Source organism: Candoia aspera, chromosome 2 (assembly GCF_035149785.1).
Source record: "Candoia aspera isolate rCanAsp1 chromosome 2, rCanAsp1.hap2, whole genome shotgun sequence".
Taxonomy (NCBI): domain Eukaryota; kingdom Metazoa; phylum Chordata; class Lepidosauria; order Squamata; family Boidae; genus Candoia; species Candoia aspera.
Genome location: NC_086154.1, coordinates 206,641,400 through 206,663,700, shown reverse-complemented (window position 1 = coordinate 206,663,700; position 22,301 = coordinate 206,641,400).

Below are 22,301 nucleotides of genomic sequence, written 5' to 3'. Positions count from 1 at the left end.
TTGAGTGTAGATCCTCCTGGCTTCATTGACACATGAGTATGGTTTCCCTGGCAGCAGTACAGAAGTGGTTGCCAATGTTTTTATGTTTCAATTATAGTTCTATTTTTATCTATACCTCCTATTGTTGATTACCTTGAGCACCATTTTTGGCATAGAGCTCAGATACACTTAGATAAATAAATAGGCAGATAAGATCTTTGCAGTTGTTCATCAGAGCATCTTACATTGATGCAAGTACTCTAAAATAAAGCTACATGTAGTCATTTATTCTCGACCATAACTGAAGAATATCCTCTTCCTTAACCAAAAAGATGGCAATGGCTCCTTCACATTTATGTTATTAGTTCAGTTGTTATGGAATATCCAGTCAAGTCTTCTTCAGTTAACGCTTGGGTTATAATAATGTAAGACTGAAAATGTGCAAATTCATGCTGACTTTTTAATAATGAAAAATAACTGCAGTTGCTTTCAGATAAGATCTCCATGTCAAGCTCAGTTCCTGGTCAAATTACATAGCTTATTTGGCAACAGTAAAGCAGTCTGTTAGTGACTTCTTCCAGATATTTTTTTTTACTTCCCAGTGTAACCTAAATATTTCCTTGCAGTCCCTGATTTAAGTACTACCCATGTCTGATTCTGCTTAGCTTTTCAAAATCAGCCAAAGTTGGCTAGCTACTGCTGCAGCTGCAGCTGCTGCATAACTTCGGCAGAAGACATTTGCTCTCCCATCTAAAGTCATGTAAGTAGATTTGGGGGTGCCTGAAAAGTTGTAGGAACACCAATGGATCTGCTTTTTCACAGTATTTATCCCCTACAACAGGGTTCCTCAACCTTGGCAACTCTAAGCTGTGCGGACTTCAACTCCCAGAATTCCAAAGCTGGCTGGGGAATTCTGGGAGTTGAAGTCCGCACAGCTTAGAGTTGCCAAGGTTGAGGAACCCTGCCCTACAATATTAGTGCCCTTAAATCATTTATATATTTTGTCCTTTGCAGACTTTACTCTCCCTTTCCAGGGTTGAATTTCACATTTTCTCTGCTTTTTAAAGAAGTATCCCCATTTATCTCTGTATAAAAAAACAGGTTGTTGTACTGGTTGGAAACAGGCATTACATCCATTCTTGAACTGAGAAAAAGCAAGACAGTTTTCCCTATTTAAAAATTCCTCCCTTACTCCCAGTGATTTTAAATTATTTGCATTTATTTTCCACAAATGATATACAGTACTTGGAAACTATCAGAACTTCAGCACTGTGTCTTAGGTAGTTTTAATTGTGACCAATTTTCAGTAATGTGCTATTTGCCTGCCCTCACTGAGTTTCACAGAATTCTAAGCTATCTCATTAAATGTGATACGGAGAAACTGTTTTCTCTGAAATGACTAGTTGGGTGAATGTATTGGAGGTTAAAAGGACACTGTCACTGAGTGCTTATATGCTGTATAATTAGTGTAGGTAAAACAATGCCATTTTCTGTAGTATTGTTACTCTGGCATCTATACTTCCACAACGACAAGTACTTCCAGTTGGTAGACTCCTAGTGATGGAAATCAAAAGATGTGCCCCTATTTTGGCTTTTCCTCCTTCTTATTTTTTTTTCCTGTAATAAAAAGAGATGGAAGAAATAGAAGGAAGAAACTGAGAGGTTCTCATGGAGGGCAGTAGCAAATGGGCCATTTATAAAATTCAGGACAGGGTGATTGCACAATAAAAAGCTTATTCTGAAAGCCCTCGACCTTCCACTAGGGCTCTGATTGTTATTACAATGGAAATAAAACATTGTCAGCCAAATTCTACTCAGGTTTACTCAAAAGTTAATCTCAGTGACTTCACTGGAGCTTGCTCCCTATATGCTTGCAAAGACTGTAACTTGGATTTAGTGTGTACAGGATTAAAAAGTGAATCAGTCTAGTATGTCATAGAAGTTAGAATATTGGACTAAGATTAGAGATCCAATTTCAGGTCCTCGTGCAAAGCTGAAAGCCCTTAAAATCTCTCCAACCACCTCCTTGACACAAAAATCAGGCCTCAAACCTTTGACCCTACCCATCCATGTCTAGAGGGACATACAAGAGGTGTTGATAGGCTGCATGTGGCGTGCAAATGTTCCATCTCAAGCATACAATGGTAGGATTTCCAATACAGGACAGGAAATGTTGACCTGCTGTCTGCCTGACATATTTCCGCCACAGCCTGTTGCATCCATCCTATTTCTATACTGAAGCAAAAATGACTACATATCTAACTATCCTCTTTTTGGTGCAAATTACCTTATGCTCCTCCCATCATGCACAGCAAAGGACATGGGTCATATGCTCTGAGGAATGCATTGAAACACACTGACACCTGCCCAAACGTTGATAGGATTGGTCAAACTGATCAGTAGCCAACTTTAGTCTCTTACAAAAGACTGAGGCAACATATAAGATGTTCTATTAACAACCTTTCCAAGAATTATCATTTCAGGTAGGCTAACAATATTTCTTGGAGAGAGTGAGAGAGGGAAAGGACAAGTCCCTGTGAGGCAGGTTCAGATTGAACTCTGGACAATGACTTCATTACAGTAGAGCTAAGGATGCTGGCAATGTTGCTAATTAGCTAAGAGCACTGAAAATGCTTCTGATAAGCTTGCATAATAACAAAGCTAGATCACTCTGTCCAACACAGCACAGAATGCTAGACTCATCTTTATGTAACATTCTTAGTCCAGTCACATGTCCAGTTACTATCGCCAAATGGAGTTGGTAACTGGACATGTTAGAAAATATTGTGTGTGCATCTCTCCTTCTCTCTCTCTCTTTCGTAGCCTAACACTGAGCAGCAATTAATTAAACATTCAGTGCTAATCTAACTGTCCTAGGAGTTTGTAACACTAATCTTATGTACCTTTTGGCCTTCTTGACAACACTACCCTTTCTAATTTCTAATACTGTTCATTGATTCTGAAATGCAATTTCTTCCTTTTCTGTCTTCTGCAGTGACAAGTTCCAGGAATCTGTCACTAAAGCTCTAATTGAATTCTGTTTGTTTGTATGTCTTTTTTACAAAATGTCTCCAACTGAGTCATTTGAACTTCTTGTGATAACCTACTTATTAAAATCTATTGTGAGGGTGTGTTGAAGGAGGGAAAACTGGATCAGAAAACATTCAAACCTATTATTTATAAAACAGGCTTAATAACATGAAGAAATGTAACCTATATAGTGGGGTCATGTTTACTTGTAAATGAGTTGTAAATGGCTATACAAAGGGTATCTACTACACTAGCTATTAATATCTGAATCAGTTTTATTCCTTGTCCCTGAGCAGTGGATAAGGTTCTTGGTTCTATTCATACAACTATTTACCTATCAGATTACTTTCCAGTGTGGGCATGGAAAATATCATGCAGCTTAACTCCAAGGTACTTACAGAATAGCCTACTCCTGTATAGTCCACCCTGTACTCTTGGGTCATCAACTAGGCATTTTTTGCTGGTCCTGCCAGACACATTTGACCTCAATGACCAATTCAGCTTCTGAATTGAAAAGGAGCAGACAGTATTTTCAGACATTGGAATTTTTTTTAAAAAAAGAAAAATTCAGGGCTGCAGTGTACAGGTCTGGTGTCATAGTAATGTCATGGAGATGCCAGGTCTAAACAATTATGGATCAATTTTATATGGAATTGGGCTATTGTTTAAAAAGCAGAAAGAATGTGTCAAAGTTTCACCAACAAGAAAACCTGGCAAAAATAGCACTTAAGAACATTGGTGGTTTTGTTGTTGAATATGTTGTATGAACTTATTTATTTATTATATATTCCATGCATCTTTTTCCAAAAGCAGTCAAGGTGGCTTATAGCAATAAAACAAAATACAAAACATAAACCAAGGTAGTAACATCAAATTAAAATCATCATTGGAATCATTGTAATTAAAATCAATTAACATCTAAAAGTTTGGTGAGTTAGATATGTTTTCCTAAGTACTGGGAGAAGGTGGGAAGGCAAATGGGAATAGCATTCCAGAAACTGGGAATTAAAGAGGAAAATGTTTATCCTGTGTTGCAGATGACTGTCTGACAGCAGGGTGATATTCAAAAGGGCCTCTTCTGGTGATCTAAATCACTGGTCAAATTCATAGGGAGAGATTTGGTTCAAATAGTCAATCCTTAAGCCCTTTAGGGCTTTAAAAGCCAATATCAGTTGTGTCTGAGAACAGTTGGCTAATCACATAGTTAGCCCTTTCATCCAGGATTCAGTTTTGGGTAATAGATGTTTCATCAGCAACAGACCTGGAATTAAAAAGCAGGACCTTTAGGTGGGATGGCCATCTTCACTGTCATATTCACTTCCTTGGTTAGTCTGCAACCTGAAGGAAAAGTGTCTAATCAGTGGTCTGCTCTCCTTTTCTTGAAATGGCCCACATCTTCCTAGCACATTTTCCCCTGCCAGCTACTATATCAATATTTATGCTCCTTGCCTCACTTCCCCCATCTCCCTCAAGCACCTTGTGACACCAAGCCACAATTAGTAAAGCCAACAAACTGAAGCAAGTCATTCTCTGTTAACACCTCAATTCTCTCCCCATGATTGTGAGGGATTTGGTGGAATGCAGATGTGGGAGTGAGGATTGCCTTTGGCCTTTGGATTGCCTACACTTGTCTTAGAGAAGAGCTAAGTGGAATGCTGGTATCTACATTTTAGAGTTTTCTGCAAGGTGATCTAGATTATCTCTTTAATACCTAAAAAGCATCATAATAATCTTAACAGTAAGTTGTTATTGTATTATTATATAAGTGCTTTGTATTAAACAGCTATATTGGAAAGTTTGTGAATCATACAGCTCTGCCTTTAGTCTGGTAGGGTTGTGAGAAGATAGTGAACATTATAGTTCATGAATTTTAATACTGATACACATGAATCATTAAGAGTCACTATGTTGTAATTATCTGTCATTGTCAGACCAATCAAAATTAAAAGCCCCAAAGGATACACAGGATATACCTTTCCATTACTAAGATGATTTATGCCCTTTCACTCATGCTGAGATCACATTCCATGATCACAAGAGCCAAAACAACATGCTCATTGACCAGAGGACTACATTACCAACAGCTACCCCTTTCTATCAACTTTTTGACTTCTATCAATAACTGTCACCTCCATAAGAAGGGCATTGCCATTATCATTTTCATTTATAAAACTTCCAGCTTAGCCTAAATAGCTCAGAATTATCCAATCAAATATGGCTTTCTGCTAACCTTGCTGTTTCAGTGTTGGCCAAATGATTTTAAAAAGCCCCTTCTTATGTATTTTTAGTTGGAAATGAATGTCACTGATTTCAAAGATACTTCTGGGCAATGGTGCAGAGGATTGTGGTCTTCAGTAACAATAATCAATTGAGTAGCTGTAACACCTAACATCTGTATAGTATGCATTGAAAATAACTTGTTTTTGGCCAATGACAAAGCCAAGAAGGTGGCATCATATTTGGCAGCTTAAGGTTTGATCTGGATACGAAAGAAGAAGAACCTAGCATCTTTCCATGCCATGGAAAGTCCATGTCTTCTTCAGGAACCTGCCCTGTTCTTAACATCACTCAGGTGCATGTACATTCCACAATGCTTCCCAGTTCCTAGAGAGCTCTCCTACTGTGATGTTCACATCCAAAGACTTCATTCACTCAGATGCTCACTTGATGGTATTTTTTCCCTTTTATGCTTAGAATTAATGCCTAACTGCTATAAGGCTTGCATCGTGTTTTTTTCTATATGTGTTTGTGTACACACACATATACACACACATACCTACATAGAAATATATATTAGGACTGCTAGCAAGTTTCTTTCTCATCTTTCTGTGAAGGGGACTCATGAGCTACATGTCCTGCCTGTGCTCACAGAATGCTCCCACACCACAAGTTACCCCATACAGTATGTACACATACATACATTTTGATTAATTTTTATAGGGCCCCACAAAATGAGTAAAAACTGTGTCCTTTTAGGGCAGTGTTTCTCAGTCTCAGCAACTTTGAGCAAATAAGTAAAATGGTGTCCTTTTAGAGCAGAGTTTCTCAACCTCAGCAACTTCAAGATGTGTGGACTTCAACACCCAGAATTCCCCAAGCCAGTGTGCTGGCTGGGGGAATTCTGGGAGTTGAAGTCCACACATTTTAAAGTTGTTGAGGTTGAGAAACTCTGTTTTAGAATATGGAAGACTGTATTACTCCCCATCTAGTTTATTTCTCTGATATCAGGGCTGTGTGACAATCTCATTTCGAAGGAAAAAAGGTGATTTGGAGCATTTCATACTATCAACACCTTCTTAAAGATGTATTTTCTAGGGGTCCTGCAGCAGCCATGCAAGCTCAGGAAAAAATGCAGCTTCAGTTGCCCACAAGCACCAAATCACTATTTCCCCTTCAGTTCCAAACTACTACCTAGACCTATTTAATATTAGTACAAAGCCAATTTTTATTAGCCGCATGGTATCACAAGGAAATATAGCGGGAATAAATGCAATATTTCTTATCCTCCAGTTTGGCTTTGTGATGCCATCACATAGTCAATTCTGGATTTGGAGAAAGAAAATGTCTAAACATATTATCTAAATTATCTCCTGTCTGCTGCCACTATCACAAGAAACCCGTTTAAACAGCAAACATTAAAGCTGCAGGTCAAGAAAATGATTTGCAAATACTGAATAGCCTTTCAACATTAAGCAAGGATGTCTTTTCAAGAAACGTTTGTGTCTCACTCAAACCTCCCTTTCTCTCTAAAAATATCAGAGTGTAAAATGTTTTTTAAATTATATTATTATTATTATTATTATTATTTCCTCCTTTTACGAACATTTTTCTAGTATTTCTAACTAGGAGAACATGATTTTATAATGGAGTAAACCTTCAATCCCACATCGTAGATATCAGATATAGTGGGACAGCTATCTTGTAGAAGATGCCAGGATAACACTTTCAGAATTCCAGCAGTATTCATTGATGCAGAATATCTTTCTGTCCATCAGGACATAGAGCATTGTCAGTTAATGGACAGAGCATATTTCTATGTCCTTAGCTTTTCATATTGTTTCACACTTATTTTTTCTTGAATGGAAATGCTCCAGTGTCTATCTTGAGGCAGAACAATAATGTAATGATTGCCAAACTAGAGCATGAACTCCGTGATGCAATCAACAGTGTTTTTTTCAACTCTTACTCAAGACATATCTGGTTGTCCCATGGCCAGAATGGGCCAGCAACCATTTTTGAGGGTAGAATTGGATGCTGTCACTCTGTACTCACCCTACCGCCATCACATATGTGACCTCTGGGTATATTTTCCTATTGTGATTTTAAAGTGTTCTTTTCCTCTTTAGGTCACCTTGAGTAGGCCTATCCATTTTGCCTGGTGTGTTTTACTTCATTATACATTAATCCCATCAGTTCTTTGGTTACTTGCAGAGGCAAAAACACCCCCTCAATTGAGATAATTATCACTACGGTCTCTAATGTCTTCCAGAACTCCATTTACCAGTAAGCTACATTAGCACAACGGTAATAACATTTGTCTTGTAAATAAAAGGTTGTTGGTTGGAAACCTGGTAGAAAAATGGGGAGGGAGTGGGGAATGGGAGGTTTATAATTACTATTTTTCTTTCCCTGAGCTACCTACTTTTCCCTGGGCTTTTTTAAAAATGTCCAGCAGTGTCCTATTTCATTGTTTCTCCAGTCATTCAAGTATTTTACTTCATACACACATGTATGCAGGAACACTATGATTTGCATGTGATTTATACAAATTGCTCTACATGGAGGTTTTATTCATCTTGAAAATATATTTTCAAAAGGAGCCTCCCAGCTGTCATGTGTTTATAGTATGTTCCTACATCAGAAGTGTCTCACCCACTTATGTTGAGCCAATAAAATTGCATCTGTGTTACAACATGTCTGTGGTGCATTATTTACAATGGATAATATGAGAAAACAAAAGGAAGAAGCAAAACATCCCTGAAAACCAATAAATGAGCATAAGTTGCTTTTAAATGTAAACAAGGCTTGATTAAACTTGCCCAGAGGATTTTCAACCAAAGACATCAACATGTTTCATCATGTTGTTGTTACTAGGCCAAACATACATTTAAATCAGAGATTTCACCCACTATTGTGCTTGAAGTAAAGTGTGATTCACTGTAAGAGTGATACAATCTGGCCATTCTGTAAGGGCAATACACATTTAACATATGTATTTCAATCTTCTTCCTTACATTTTTGTGACAAAGAACCAGCTCTGTTTTGTAAACGTTCTAACATAGGGTTCAGCAGCAAAGATTTGGTACAAATGTGCATGTAGGACCAAAGAGGCAATGTTAACACAGACCATCTGAACTGAGTTTATGGCTGCATCTGCAAGCACACATTGCTCTTGGGCAGCTGCATTTCAATCATGCTTCTTTTCTTTTTTCAGTCCAGTGAAACTTTTTTTTTAAAAAAATCTGATTACAGACCAAGCCATTTTTAGTGATGTGTAAAAGCCCAAAATTCCACCATATTTACCATTTGAAGAGCAAATCCAGGTGGCCTAGTTGAATTGCTAGCCTCTGGATGGATGCCAGAATGCCATTTAAGGCTGCTAGATTATGGAGCCAAAGGCTGCTGGACAAGAATGTTGAAAAATGCCTTTTCCACAAATTAGCTGGAAAAAGCAAGTGTTCTCCATCTCACTGGCATTCTTCTAATATTTGAACACTCTCCAGCATCTACTTTCCCTAGCAGCTGCTTTCTACTGTAGGCATCATTTGTGTGTCTCCCAGCAGCTCCCTGACCAAGCTCAACATAAAGCCATCCCACCTGCTGGCCTGTTTTTCCCTTATGATTCATAAGTTGTTCAAAGTCTGCAGTTAGAAATGGCTGAGTAGCATCACTGTACTCTGAATGTGAAGGAGACACGCCTCTTTTTACAATTCAATTGCCTATAATAAAACTGCTTGGGGAAAAAAGCGCAGTTGCTAAATATAGCAACTTAAAAGTGTATAAAGTGGAGCCAAAGCAGTGTCAGCAGGCAATGATGCAACTTCATGTAGTAACATTCCAGCTTTTAAATAACCCCACTGTATAGCCCTGTAGTGTGCAATTCTATTCTGCAAGCATACCCCCACAGCAGCTTTCAGTGGATGATAAATGCAAATAAATGTTACTTCTTGGGTTGCACAATTCTCTTTCCTTGAGATACTGTACATGTTTAATTTTAATTTTGTCTCTGCAGGACAAGATAAAATCTATCCTTCCATACTGTATGATTCTCATATGGGTTACTCCAAGGATGTTCAAGCTACAGATCAGAACCCTCCAGGGCTTAGGGGCAACTTTGACAGGGGATGTAAATTGGGGAGAGGAGGAGGGTTGCACATTGAAAGCTGGAGCACTATCAAAATTCATTGCACCAGTGCCCGGGCATGCTGATTTGCCCAATTAAAGCAAAGAGAGGTGAGCTCTGACAGCACCATTTCTTCCAGGGCCCAGGAAAGGATCAGAGTACCATGTCTGTGAGCCCTTGGCAGGGAACAACACAGCACTGACTTAAAGCCCCAGGGGCAGGCACATGGTCTGGTCACCCCTTGACTGCCAATGACCATGGAGATGCTGCCAGCACTGGAGGGGAGGGTTAGAATTGGGCCCAGAGCCTGACCCTCCCCTCCTCCAGAGCTGCCCTGCTCTTAAGATTTCAGGCCAGCCTCAGAATTCCTTCTGCTGCTGCCTTGCATGAGCCAGGCTTTTGGCAGGCAAAAATAGGTTGCCCAATTTGCCACTGAGATTGCTAGGAAAGGAAGTCCTTGCAACAGTCAACACCAAAAGCAAGGAAAGGCTAACAAACAAGATGCATCCAAAGCAGAAAAAGACTTATGGGGAGGGTGCATTGTCAGGGTGGGAGTGCACAGGCCAACTTAGTTCCTGGCCATTCTGGACTGAGACTCAGGCGCAGCAGGTGCCATTCATCGAGATCTGAAGCATGTGGTGAGCCTACTCTGCATTTAACTCAGCCTCCTCTTTTACAGGGGTTGGGGGGAAAAAAAATTGCCATCCACTTTCCCATTTCAGTACCCACAGTCCATGGGACAACATCAACATTGTCCATGGTTTGTGACCTCCACATCTAGCAGGGAGGTGGGCTCCCATTCTCAGAGCTGCCTGGATGCCAAGGACAGCTTTTGCTTGCTTTAGCAAAACTTGTGGGCAGACAAAAACCAAGCTCTTCAAGGAGCTCCAGGGTAGATCTGATGCTGCTGGTAATAAAGAAATCCTCAGAGGAGCAGGTGCTGAAAAGCTGGAAGTATGCTGCCCAGGGAGGTGGGGTGGACTACAACATGAGGAGATCAGCTCAGCCTTCCTTCTCCTCCAATGCAGGAGGGCCATCAGGACAGACATCTGCTTTCTGGAAATGCACTTGTCTCTAATGGAACGGAGTACTAGCATCTAAATCTAAATCTAAATCTAAATCATCTAAATCTAAATCTAAATCTAAATCTAAATCTAAATCTAAATCTAAATCTAAATCTAAATCTAAATCTAAATCTAAATCTAAATCTAAATCTAAATCTAAATCTAAATCTAAATCTAAATCTAAATCTAAATCTAAATCTAAATCTAAATCTCTCTGTGTGTGTATCTATCTCCCACCAGGCTTTAATTCAGGCAGGGGTTAAAGGACCTTCCATAATTAAGGAGCACATTTCTTATGTGGGTCACTTTATCAAATGCTGGATTTTTTGCTGCCTGATGGCAGCAGCAAACACACTGCATAGAGAGAGGTTATAGGGCCAAAGGGGAAGGAAGGCAGATGCTTCCTCCAAGATCACAAAGGCTGTCACATAGCCCCCAGGGGGATCTCCACATCTGGCATTGTTTCCAGTGGCCGATACTTCGAAAACAGTTAATCTCTCCTCAAGTTCTGGCCTCATACCATAAGAGGGAATCAGAGAAACTGAAACAAGGCTACACATGCAAAGCTGGGAAACTGTCCAAACTCACTCTCACTTTGCTTCCTCTTTTGCCTAGACTTGTCTTAAAGCTTAAACCTGTGGCAAAGTGGGGAATAAATCCTAGACTGGCTTTTGACAGCAGAAAACGATGAAGCGAAATCCAAATAAAGTTTTGACAGCGCACATACCCCTTTGTGAGACAAAGGGGAGAGCAAAGCCCCAGCAAGTTTTGACAGATGGCTAAGTATATAGGCCTAGCCATCTGTTGAAACTATCTGCCAACTACAACAGTGCTTTTAATTTTTCATTATTTAAATATTGTTTATTCATTTGTTTTATGCAGGTAGGAGAAGTCACAGAAATGAATTTATCATTTTAGGGGATAATGGTATCAGAAAATCTGAGAAGCCCTGGGTTACATTCTTAGCCAAATGTCTGTATTTCTGGATCACAAAATTATGGCTTTAACCTGAAACTAGACAGCTTCCCCTAAATGCTGAGAATCTATTTTGTCAATTTAAAAAAGAACAGATTATGGTCCTCAATCCTACAGAAGCAAACCTGGACTTGACTAAAAGAATTATCATACAAGACAGGAAGAACTTCACAGCAGATTTGCAATAATGGAAAGTTGATATGAGTATTCAATCCATATATGAATTTGTTGGTTTTGTTCCTTTGTTTGTTTTGACAAGAGGCAAGCCTTTTAAGGGAATGGCCAATGTTTTTAGAGTTGTTCTATGTATAACATATTTTTTCAGGGTCTTTTCCCTCTTTTTTATGATTTTATTATTATTACACACACACACACACACATACACACACTTTTAAAAAGTAGAAAACCTGAAAGCAATAAAAAGGGAGAGAAGTAACATTGCCTGAGTTAGTACAGGTTCAATTCTTGAAATAAAGAGTTTTGGTTCCCAGGAGAATACCAAATTACAATTCCTTACAGACATTTGTAATTCTCTAGCTAAGAGAAGTTAATACAAGAATTAATACGGTGGTAATAAACCAGAAAGGTGTAGAATAAACACTGTATGATCCTACAACCTTACCAAAAAGTGCAAAAGCAACATGGAAAACAAATGTTCATGCTAGTTTTAATGTAGAAGTGAAAGTTTAGAAATCAGTAATTTAAGCTGAAATGGAATAACATTCAAGACTATGGGGAAAATTCTGAGCAGGGATTCTAGTACATGTCTATTCACTTGCTACTGATGATCAATTTCAACTGGAATGTATATTAAGACTGTGCCTACTGCATTTGAAAATGCTTCTGAAAAATTGCTGCATGCTTCACATGAACATAGCATCTTTCTACTACCCATTAAAACAGCCCCTCTTTTCTCATGCTTTCACATGCGCCTGGAAAAAGATATGGCTGTTTAGAGAGCCAATTCAAAGTTAATGTGACTTTTTATTTTCTTTTTATTTATTTATTCAATTTATTTGGCTGCCTATATAAATACACAACTCTGGGTGACTAACAATAATTAGAAACAAGATAAAAGCATTATAAACAAACCAATAAATAAAATATACAGCAGTTGAAATCAAAGAACAACCAACACAATTAACACAATCATGATAAGGGCCCAAACCCCTGGTTGGGTAACAAAATCAGGTCTTCAAGACCATATGAAAGGCCAGCAAGGTCAGGACAAGCCTAATATACAGGGTGGCATTCCAGGGGTTGGGTGCCACAGCAGAAAATGTTTTCCACCTGGTCCCGCCAGATAACACCCCCTAATGTGTGGGACCCAGTGCATGTCTTTCTTATTGGATCTGACAGGACTGATAGATACAACTGAGTAGAGACGGTCCTGCAAGTAACTGAGCTCCAAGCCGTGAAGGGCTTTATAGGCACTTTGGATTGAACCTGGAATGGTTCAACTGCAAAGCCGAGATAGCACATGTGCCAAATAAGAAGCACAAATAACTGCCCACACTGCTGCATTTTGCATTGGCTGAATTTCTGAATGATCTTCAAAGGTAGCCCCATGTAGAGTGCATTGCAGTAGTTCAATCAGGAGCCTCCTGGTCCAGGAATGACACAATTGGCACACAACCCATTGGTATTCAAAGGCTCTCCTAGCCACGGCTGCCACCTGCTCTTTGAGCAAGAGCCATGAGTCCAGAAAGACCCCCAAATTGCATACAGTTTTCACCTGGAATAGTGCAATCCCATCCAGAACTAAAGCTGGACAATTCCCAGAACTAGGAGGCCCTAAAACCCAGAGCCACTCAGTCTTGCTAGGGTTGATCTGAAGCCTGTTGTTCTGCATTGTAATGGTATGTGGGAGTGATCATGGATGACAGGAGGAAGAGCCATAGACTAGACAGAAGTCAGACAAGTGGCAGCGGAGTCTGCAGGAGGAATGTGAACATGGCAAACTTCTCAGAAGGGACAGTCTCTAGTTTCTTGGACTGTAAAGGCAAGGGGGAAAAGATGTACTTTCAGATTTTCAAGGTACTGTGAATATAATCTTATTTATTTATTTATTTATTTATTTTATTTATTTATTTATTTATTTATTTATTTAGCGAATTTATATAGCCACCCATCTCACAAAAAGTGACTCTGGGCAGCATACAACCTTACAATAAAATTATTGCTAGTATACTTCTGGATGTGCTTCTTGTCTGGACTACCTCGCAAGGCTGAAACCCATCTAGACAACCCACAGTCTCCAGATACCAAAACAGGACCTCCACAGCATCACTTGGACAACCCAGGGTGGAGATATAGAGCTGGGTATTATCTGCATACTAATGATGCCTCATCCTGAACCCTAGGATGACCTCACCCAAAGCTTCATGTAGATGTTAAACAGGATGGGGGAATATACTGAGCTCTGCAGCACCCCGCAAAGCAGGGGCTGCAGTTTGGACCTCTCCCCCACATCAACACCAAGTGGAACCAGACCCAGAAGGAAGAATGAGAATGGAGCACAACACTGAGAAGGAAAGCTAATGATTTATTATACCAACTATCATTGAATTCCAAATTACAGGGAAAGTGGAACATTGTTAAAAGGTAAGTTTATCTAGAGAATTGGATTCCCAGTACAAACAGCACAATTGGTTGTTAATGTAATGGGCTAAATGTCAATTGGTTTCACAGTTCCTAAAAAGGCCCACTCTGTTCCAAGAATTGGTCATGCATAGAGGTTGAAAGGGGTTTCCCAATTAAGCAATTAACTTCAAAGAGCTTACAGCAGATAACTTTGAATTGTTAGCTTATCACTGTGGGTTTTTTAGGAAATGGCACCAGAAATAATGTGTTATTAAGCCTTGCACTGATTCAGTCAAAGACAGAGAAGGAAGTCTTTGCTTTTTGTTGATTAAAAATAAAAAAAGGTGTTAGTGGGAAAATCTCTGCCTTGATTCAGTCAAGAATGGAAAGACATCAGTGGAAATTTTTTCCCTGTGGGCCTGTCTGTTTAGGCTACTAAGTAGAGGCATGAGGTGGGGAAAAGAATGGTTTATGGAAATTTTTATTATCCTTTGCAACCAGAATTTCTAAATGCAACCAAAATCTCTAAATAAATTAATTTGCACTTCCCAGGTTAATATGTGGATCCAAACACCCTTATAAGCTAGTTGATGACTTTTTTAAAAGTTTGCATTGACAGTTTTCTGGTTGAAACTGCCTATAAAAATCTTTCTTCAGAAAAAAGGCAACAAATATGTATAATTCAGAAAGTAACATTCAAAATGCACATGAATTTGTGTGCATTTAAAAATGGGCAGATAGAGGAGGACGGCTCCTGAAAAGAAACGCCTTTCGCCCTTACTGGAACCAGGAGATTAACCCTTCTTGTCTCTAAGTGCTATCGTGATTCAAATTATGCTGCCTGAGTCAGGCCACATAACTATTATGGGTGTGTGTGCTAGGATGTTCCCATTATCTACAAGCTTTCCATTATCTGAGAATCTCTTTTTCGTGCCCTTCAGGAAAAGCTCCAACCAGCCTCGGACATCTCCAGTGGGGAAAAGGGGGGGAAACAGAAACTGGGGAGAGGGGGTGTTATCTCATGACACTGCCTTACCCTGACCTCAAGGTCACTGTGAAATGTAGCATGTAAACATGACCCAAAAGAAATATTACTTTCAGAAGAAAGCAGCACCACTAGGAATTTCCAGATAGGAGATAAATGACCAGATATGCATTGAAACCAGCCTTTAATTATGTTTTTCCAGCCAAATCGAGTTTCGTTTTCTTGAAGTTTTCTTTCCTTTTCTCAAAAGTGCTTGTTGAAAAAGATCCTAGCTTTCCTTTTATCATGGATGGTGGGAAAAAAGTTAAAAGTGAAGTGCTACATTTTTGAAACCACCTGTGAGCTCATGAAAAACCCACAGACTTTAAAGAAACACACACAGTGGTGCTTAACCAAAAAAGTCAGAATATTTCTTGAATCACCACAAGAAAAATTTCCCTTCAACACTGGGCAGATTACTCACCAGAACTGGCAGCTAAGCAAATAACCTTCACAGCATTTGGTGATTTATTATTTTTTTAAACAGATTTCAAAGAGGGAGTTTGCTTTCAGAAGGAAAGAGTCCAACATGACTCAAAAGCAGAAAATTGCAGGATGTTTTTTATTTATAAAGCTTACTTCTGCATCTAATTCTTGGGCAAATTAAAGATCTGGATTTGGATCTATTTCCACTTTGTGGTAGGGCAAGGATGGGTATCTTATTGAGTCTTAGCCTCTAAACATGTTCAAAGCTGAAGGGTTGGTTGCAGTAATTCAGTATTTTGGTGACATCTAATTCCTTATCATTACACATTTCATTTTCATTTATTTGGTAAATGCAAGTATATGATATAGGGACATTAATTCTTGCTTTTAAAAGCTAAAAACTATTATCTACCTGCCTACTGACCTGTGATTCTACTGAGTGATTGCCTTGGAGTAATGTAAGCATTTTAAACTAAAATCTTGTCGTTTCCAGGTAGAAGACAGACTGTTTCATTCTGTACCCATTGCAATTTTCAAGTAGTCTTCAAAGCTCCAAGTGGAGCACATTACAATAGTCCACCTTAGAAATGATAAGACATTGGTAATTGTTCCCAGGTCCTCTTGCTCCAGGTGGGATCACAATTGACACACCAGCCAAAGCTGGTGAAGGCCACCAGGTCACAGCCTCCTCCTGTGTTTCTAGCAATAGCCATGAGCATAGAATGACCATAAGTCACAGATCTGTTCCTTCATGGGGAGTCCTACTCCATTCAGAATAAAAGCTGGAGCCACACAAGAGCCAGAGAATTTCTCACCAAACAACACTTCTATCTTTTTTTTCAGCTTTTTCCTTCCAATCCAGTTCTTCACAGCAACCAAGACAATTGTCAGGACTTCCACCATATCCCCAGCCCAACCCAGGGTGGCTGTGTATAACTGAGTATCATTAACATGTTGACACCTAACCCAAATCAGCTGATGACCTCTTCCACTGTCTTCATGTCAATATTGAAAAGCAGGAGTGGGAGAGATGAGCTGTCTGGAATGCCACAAGGATGTAAAACTCTCCTCCTCCACCTTCCAACTATCCATTTAGGAAGGAATGGAATTACTTAAGCATAATGCCTCCAATTTCCAGCCCTCACAATAGTTCAGAAGGATATCACAGATGATATAGATGGTACTGAAATTTGCTGAGAGGTCTAACAAAATCAGGAGGGTCACACTACCCTCATCTAGGTCCCAGCAAATGTCTTCGATCAGTTTGACCAGTGCTGTCTCTGCTCCATGACCGGGCTTGAACACTCACTGGAAGAAATCCAGATAATCCAGTTCATCTAAAGCACTCTGCAGCTGAAGCACCACCACTTCTCAACCATCTTCTCTAAAAGAGAGAAGATTGGAAACTGGACAATAGTATTCTAAATAGGCAGGATCCAAGGATCCAAGCTTCTTTAACAGGGGGTACACCACTGCCTCTTTCAAGGAAGCTGACATCACTTCCTCTCCCAATGAGGAATTGACTATCTCCCTGATCCACCCATTTACCCCTGACTGGCTTCATACAGAAGCCAGATTGGTCATCAGTCTACTCTACAGATGATAGTGCTCATCCTAGAGATCACTTGATTTACATCCTCAGCACCAACAAGCCAAAAAATAATCCCAGGTAATGTTGCAAGACATGATTCCACTCATCTCCTCAGAACTTGCCCATGCAGATTCCAGATTTAAACAAATTTGAGTGATTTTTATCAGCAAGATGTTGCACAAACATCTACCTCAAGCAAATGAAATGAGTCCCAGACAGATCTCCAAGGTCTGGCTCACTATTCATGTACAAAGAGCCATGGTCATCGCCTTGGTGTCTGCTGTGGGAACTCACAAAGCCTTCCTCCTCTCTGGAGCTACTGTGGCAGCTGCTTTTCTCTCCCACTTTGTTTGCCTGGAAAAGTGTGCACCCAATATCAAGATCAAAACAAATGTGGGGGAGAAAAGAACCCCTCCCGAGCAAAATATAAACCTTCATCCTGCCATGGTTTCACATCCTGGAGAAGCAGGAACCCAAACCTATCAAGGCCCACTTTACAGGCCACCCATCAAGTAGTTCTGCAATAATGTTACAGCCAGCTGGTTTAGCTACTTGGGTGTTTTCAAGATGGGCTGCCCTTTTTCTTCTCATTTTCCATTATGCAACCACCCAGCTATCCCACAATGCGTTTATTACAGACTCTGCCTATTGAATTAAACTTTGCCACATACACTTATGATAATAATTGAATGGCATATAAAGTTTTAGACCAAAACAACTGGCGATGTACTTCATCACTATAACCAGCTAGTAGCACCCACCAAATGGAACCCACCATTAAATGAGAAAGTAGAGAGGGGATTTTAATCTATATGGTGTAAATGTTTATTTTATGGCTTGTTATTTTGAACAGTAAGTATCATTGCAGTTAGCCCATGGACTATAAGTTTGATACCCCTAAGGAAAAGGAATATTCTCAAATAGTCTCCTTGCTATAGAATGATATATTAGCAAGAAGAAAATGATTTTTGTTGTTTATTCGTTTAGTCGCTTCCGACTCTTCGTGACTTCATGGACCAGCCCACACCAGAGCTTCCTGTCGGTCGTCAACACCCCCAGCTCCCCCAGGGACGAGTCCGTCACCTCTAGAATATCATCCATCCACCTTGCCCTTGGTCAGCCCCTCTTCCTTTTGCCCTCCACTCTCCCTAGCATCAGCATCTTCTCCAGGGTGTCCTGTCTTCTCATTATGTGGCCAACCTATTTCAGTTTTGCCTTTAATATCATTCCCTCAAGTGAGCAGTCTGGCTTTATTTCCTGGAGGATGGACTGGTTGGATCTTCTTGCAGTCCAAGGCACTCTCAGAATTTTCCTCCAACACCACAGTTCAAAAGCATCGATCTTCCTTCTCTCAGTCTTCCTTATGGTCCAGCTCTCGCAGCCATATGTTACTACACGGAACACCAATGCTTAACTTTGCAGACCTTTGTTGTCAGTGTGATGTCTCTGCTCTTAACTATTTTATCAAGATTTGTCATTGCTCTTCTCCCAAGGATTAAGCGTCTTCTGATTTCCTGACTGCAGTCAGCATCTGCAGTAATCTTCGCACCTAGAAATACAAAGTCTTTCACTGCTTCTACATTTTCTCCCTCTATTTGCCAGTTATCAATCAAGCTGGTTGCCATAATCTTGGTTTTTTTGAGGTTTAGCTGCAAGCCAGCTTTTGCACTTTCTTCTTTCACCTTCATCATAAGGCTCCTCAGTTCCTCTTCGCTTTCAGCCATCAAAGTGGTATCATCTGCATATCTGAGATTGTTAATGTTTCTTCCAGCGATTTTAACTCCAGCCTTGGATTCCTCAAGCCCAGCATGTCACATGAGGTGTTCTGCATACAAGTTGAATAGGTAGGGTGAGAGTATACAGCCCTGCCGTGCTCCTTTCCCAATCTTAAACCAGTCCGTTGTTCTGTGGTCTGTTCTTACTGTTGCTACTTGGTCGTTATACAGATTCTTCAGGAGGCAGACAAGATGACTTGGTATCCCCATACCACTAAGAACTTGCCACAATTTGTTATGGTCCACACAGTCAAAGGCTTTAGAATAGTCAATAAAACAGAAATAGATGTTTTTCTGAAACTCCCTGGCTTTTTCCAATATCCAGCGGATATTGGCTATTTGGTCCCTAGTTCCTCTGCCTTTTCTAAACCCCGCTTGTACATCTGGCAATTCTCCCCCCATGAATTGCTGAAGTCTTGCAGGATCTTGAGCATTACCTTACTGGCATGTGAAATGAGTGCCACTGTTCGATAGTTTGAACATTCTTTAGTGTTTCCCTTTTTTGGTATGGGGATATAAGTTGATTTTTTCCAATCTGATGGCCATTCTTGTGTTTTCCAAATTTGCTGGCATATAGCATGCATTACCTTGACAGCATCATCTTGCAAGATTTTGAACAGTTCAGCTGGGATGCCATCATTTTCTGCTGCCTTGTTATTAGCAATGCTTCTTAAGGCCCATTCAACCTCACACTTCAGGATGTCTGGCTCTAGCTCACTGACCACACCATCAAAGCTATCCCCGATATTGTTATCCTTCCTATACGGGTCTTCTGTATATTCTTAAGAAAATGATACACCTTACAAATCTTAGATATGCTGATTTACCAAAGCTAAGGTCTAAAAAGAATCTAGCCTACAGCATCCTTTTAAATAATGTTGATTTTAAACTTTGCTTGGGACCTCTCTTTACTTTACATATTGTTTTCTCCATCACATTTCCAAATATATCAGCAAGCATGAGGACTAAAAGGATTTCCTTCTTTGGAAAAATATATATAACTGATGAAAAACACAGAATGCCTTCAGAACCACATATACTTTAAAGTCTGTGCATAACCAGTCCTTGAAATAAAAGGCCAGCATTTATACAAAGCTGCATAGCAAAGTGTTAAAAATCAGAAATTCCAAATATATGATCAGTTTATATAACATGTGTTCACGTATCACTTATTTCTTCTAAGTATCAGCAAGCTACAGTTCATCTTATACAGGACTACTCATTCTTGCAGTACCATGGTAGTAGATCCCAAGAGTCAATTACGGTCAGACATTTCTAGGATTTGATGTAATATGGTGTGTGGCGAGGTTTAAAACATTAAAATGTTAGTGCCAAATGCTTTTCCTCTACACCAGTGTTTCTCAATCTTGGCAACTTTAAGATGTGTAGACTTCAACTCCCGGAGCTCCCCAGCCAGCCAATTCTGGGAGTTGAAGTCCACACCTCTTAATATTACCAAGGTTGAGAAACACTGCTCTATACAAAGCCACTCTGACACTTTACGTACTCACAGTAACTGCTGCTATTACCTTTCCTTCAACCTGAAGCAAGTTGTAGATTGCACTTAGAGCATCTAAAGCAGGTGATGGGGATTCTGTCAGTCTTCCACACATCACTCAAAGAGGCATTAAGACACGTGCTGAACTTTTTAGCTACTACTGCTAAGCGGCATTCAAAAAGAGGAGCAAGAAGGTCACCGCTGCTCCTGAGAAGAAATGAATGAATGGAGGAGGCATGTTTTGCATTGTCACTTATAGGCCACCCCAGGAATCTTGCTCTGAAGTCTAAAGATACATTAAAAGCATCCGTGTCCATATATTTACCTACATACATGCACATGTACACACATGGCAATAATTTCCACCACTTTAGTAAATAAAGAAGAAATTAGATTCATTCACACTTTCACATAATCCTATTTAATTTAAAGATTTCATACTCTCAGGCAAAATAAAATGCTGCTACTTTTTGTTACATTCACTATTTTTTGTATTAGAGATGTGCATATTAGGCAAAAGCAGGCCCCTGAAACACAATATATTCATTTAGTATTCATTAAAATAGTATAAAATGCACTGTATCTAGGGAAATGCTTGAAAGGTGTAGGCATTAGGCAAAACTGCAAACAAAATGCAGACATTATGAAATGCGCATGGAAAGTCATTTTAATTTTAGCACTGACTTTTAAAAAATGCAACAGACACTTTCAAAACAAATCAGTACATTTGGACAAAAGAGATTTTGGACTGGAAAACAAGAAGTGAAGGAAACAGGACTTTCCAGATTGAATCATGCCTACAATGGCTCCAGATCATTTCTAGTTCCAATTCAAGGGGGCAATTTTAATCTATAAAGCCCTTCTTGGCTTGGGACCATAATATCTATATGAAAGTTTCTTCCCATACGCTCCTTCCATACATCTTAAAGTTACCAGGTTTGAAAAAGACTGCTTTATATTGAACTCATGCTTCTGAGTCCTTTAGTGAATTTCTGTCCCTCTTACCATGACCCTCTTGCACGATTTTAATTTTATAACCCTGTATGGTTTCCTCTGTGATAACTTTAAATGCTTTTGTTTTGTTCAACTCTGCAATTACTTTTAATAGAAAGTAGACTTCACAATTGATAGGAATAAACACATTTCTCTTTATCTCTTTCCTTTTCAACTGATTTATACTGAAAAGAAATGTATCTGCTGAAATGGAGCAACTTTTAACAATAAAATCATGAAGGACTCAATATTAACCAATTATAAGGTCATCAGGAAAGGCTTCCTCTTAATTAGGAAATGGCCGATTGCCATCCTGAATGTTGGAAAAAGCCGCAGGAACCACACGGCTACTTAAAAGGAGAGACACTGAAGGGAAAGAGAGAGAGAGAGGATGAGGCTTCTACTCTGGGGTGGGGAGGGAGACAAGAAAGCAGGCAACCTATTTGCAGGAAAGGGGCAGGACATTTTCTTCAAAGTCTTTTGGAGTCTATAAATATTTTCTTTCAGTGGGTTGCACGCACAGCAGTTTGTTACTACAGGAAGTTACTACTTTTCCTGAAGTTACTTTTGAAATGTTTTATTTTCTTCCCAATTTTTTGTAACTCACTTAAACTATTTCCTTTCACCTCCTTTGCCTGCATTTTGAAATTCTGCTTCTTAAAAGAGATTGTCTGTCTCTTTTTGCTGTGGTTTGTTTCATGAAAAGCACATCATACAGTACATGGAAAGTAGCATGAAGGCTGGATAATGGAAGTGCACCCAGGAAATGTAGGTCACACAGTGGGAAAAGGCAAGCTGTCCTCCACTTTAATCATCAAAACTCTTATGGATTGCTCCTCCCACTGGATACTCTGCGACAGATGCAGTTTTAAGTATGGAAATGGGGCCATGTGTTAAAAATATCACGTTGAAATACAACAGCGGTATGCAGCTGCTTAAACATTTAGCTAGTGAGAGATAGCACTAGCATTTTCCAAATGTTTGGAAGTCTTCAGAAAGATGATGACATTTTTCTGCAGC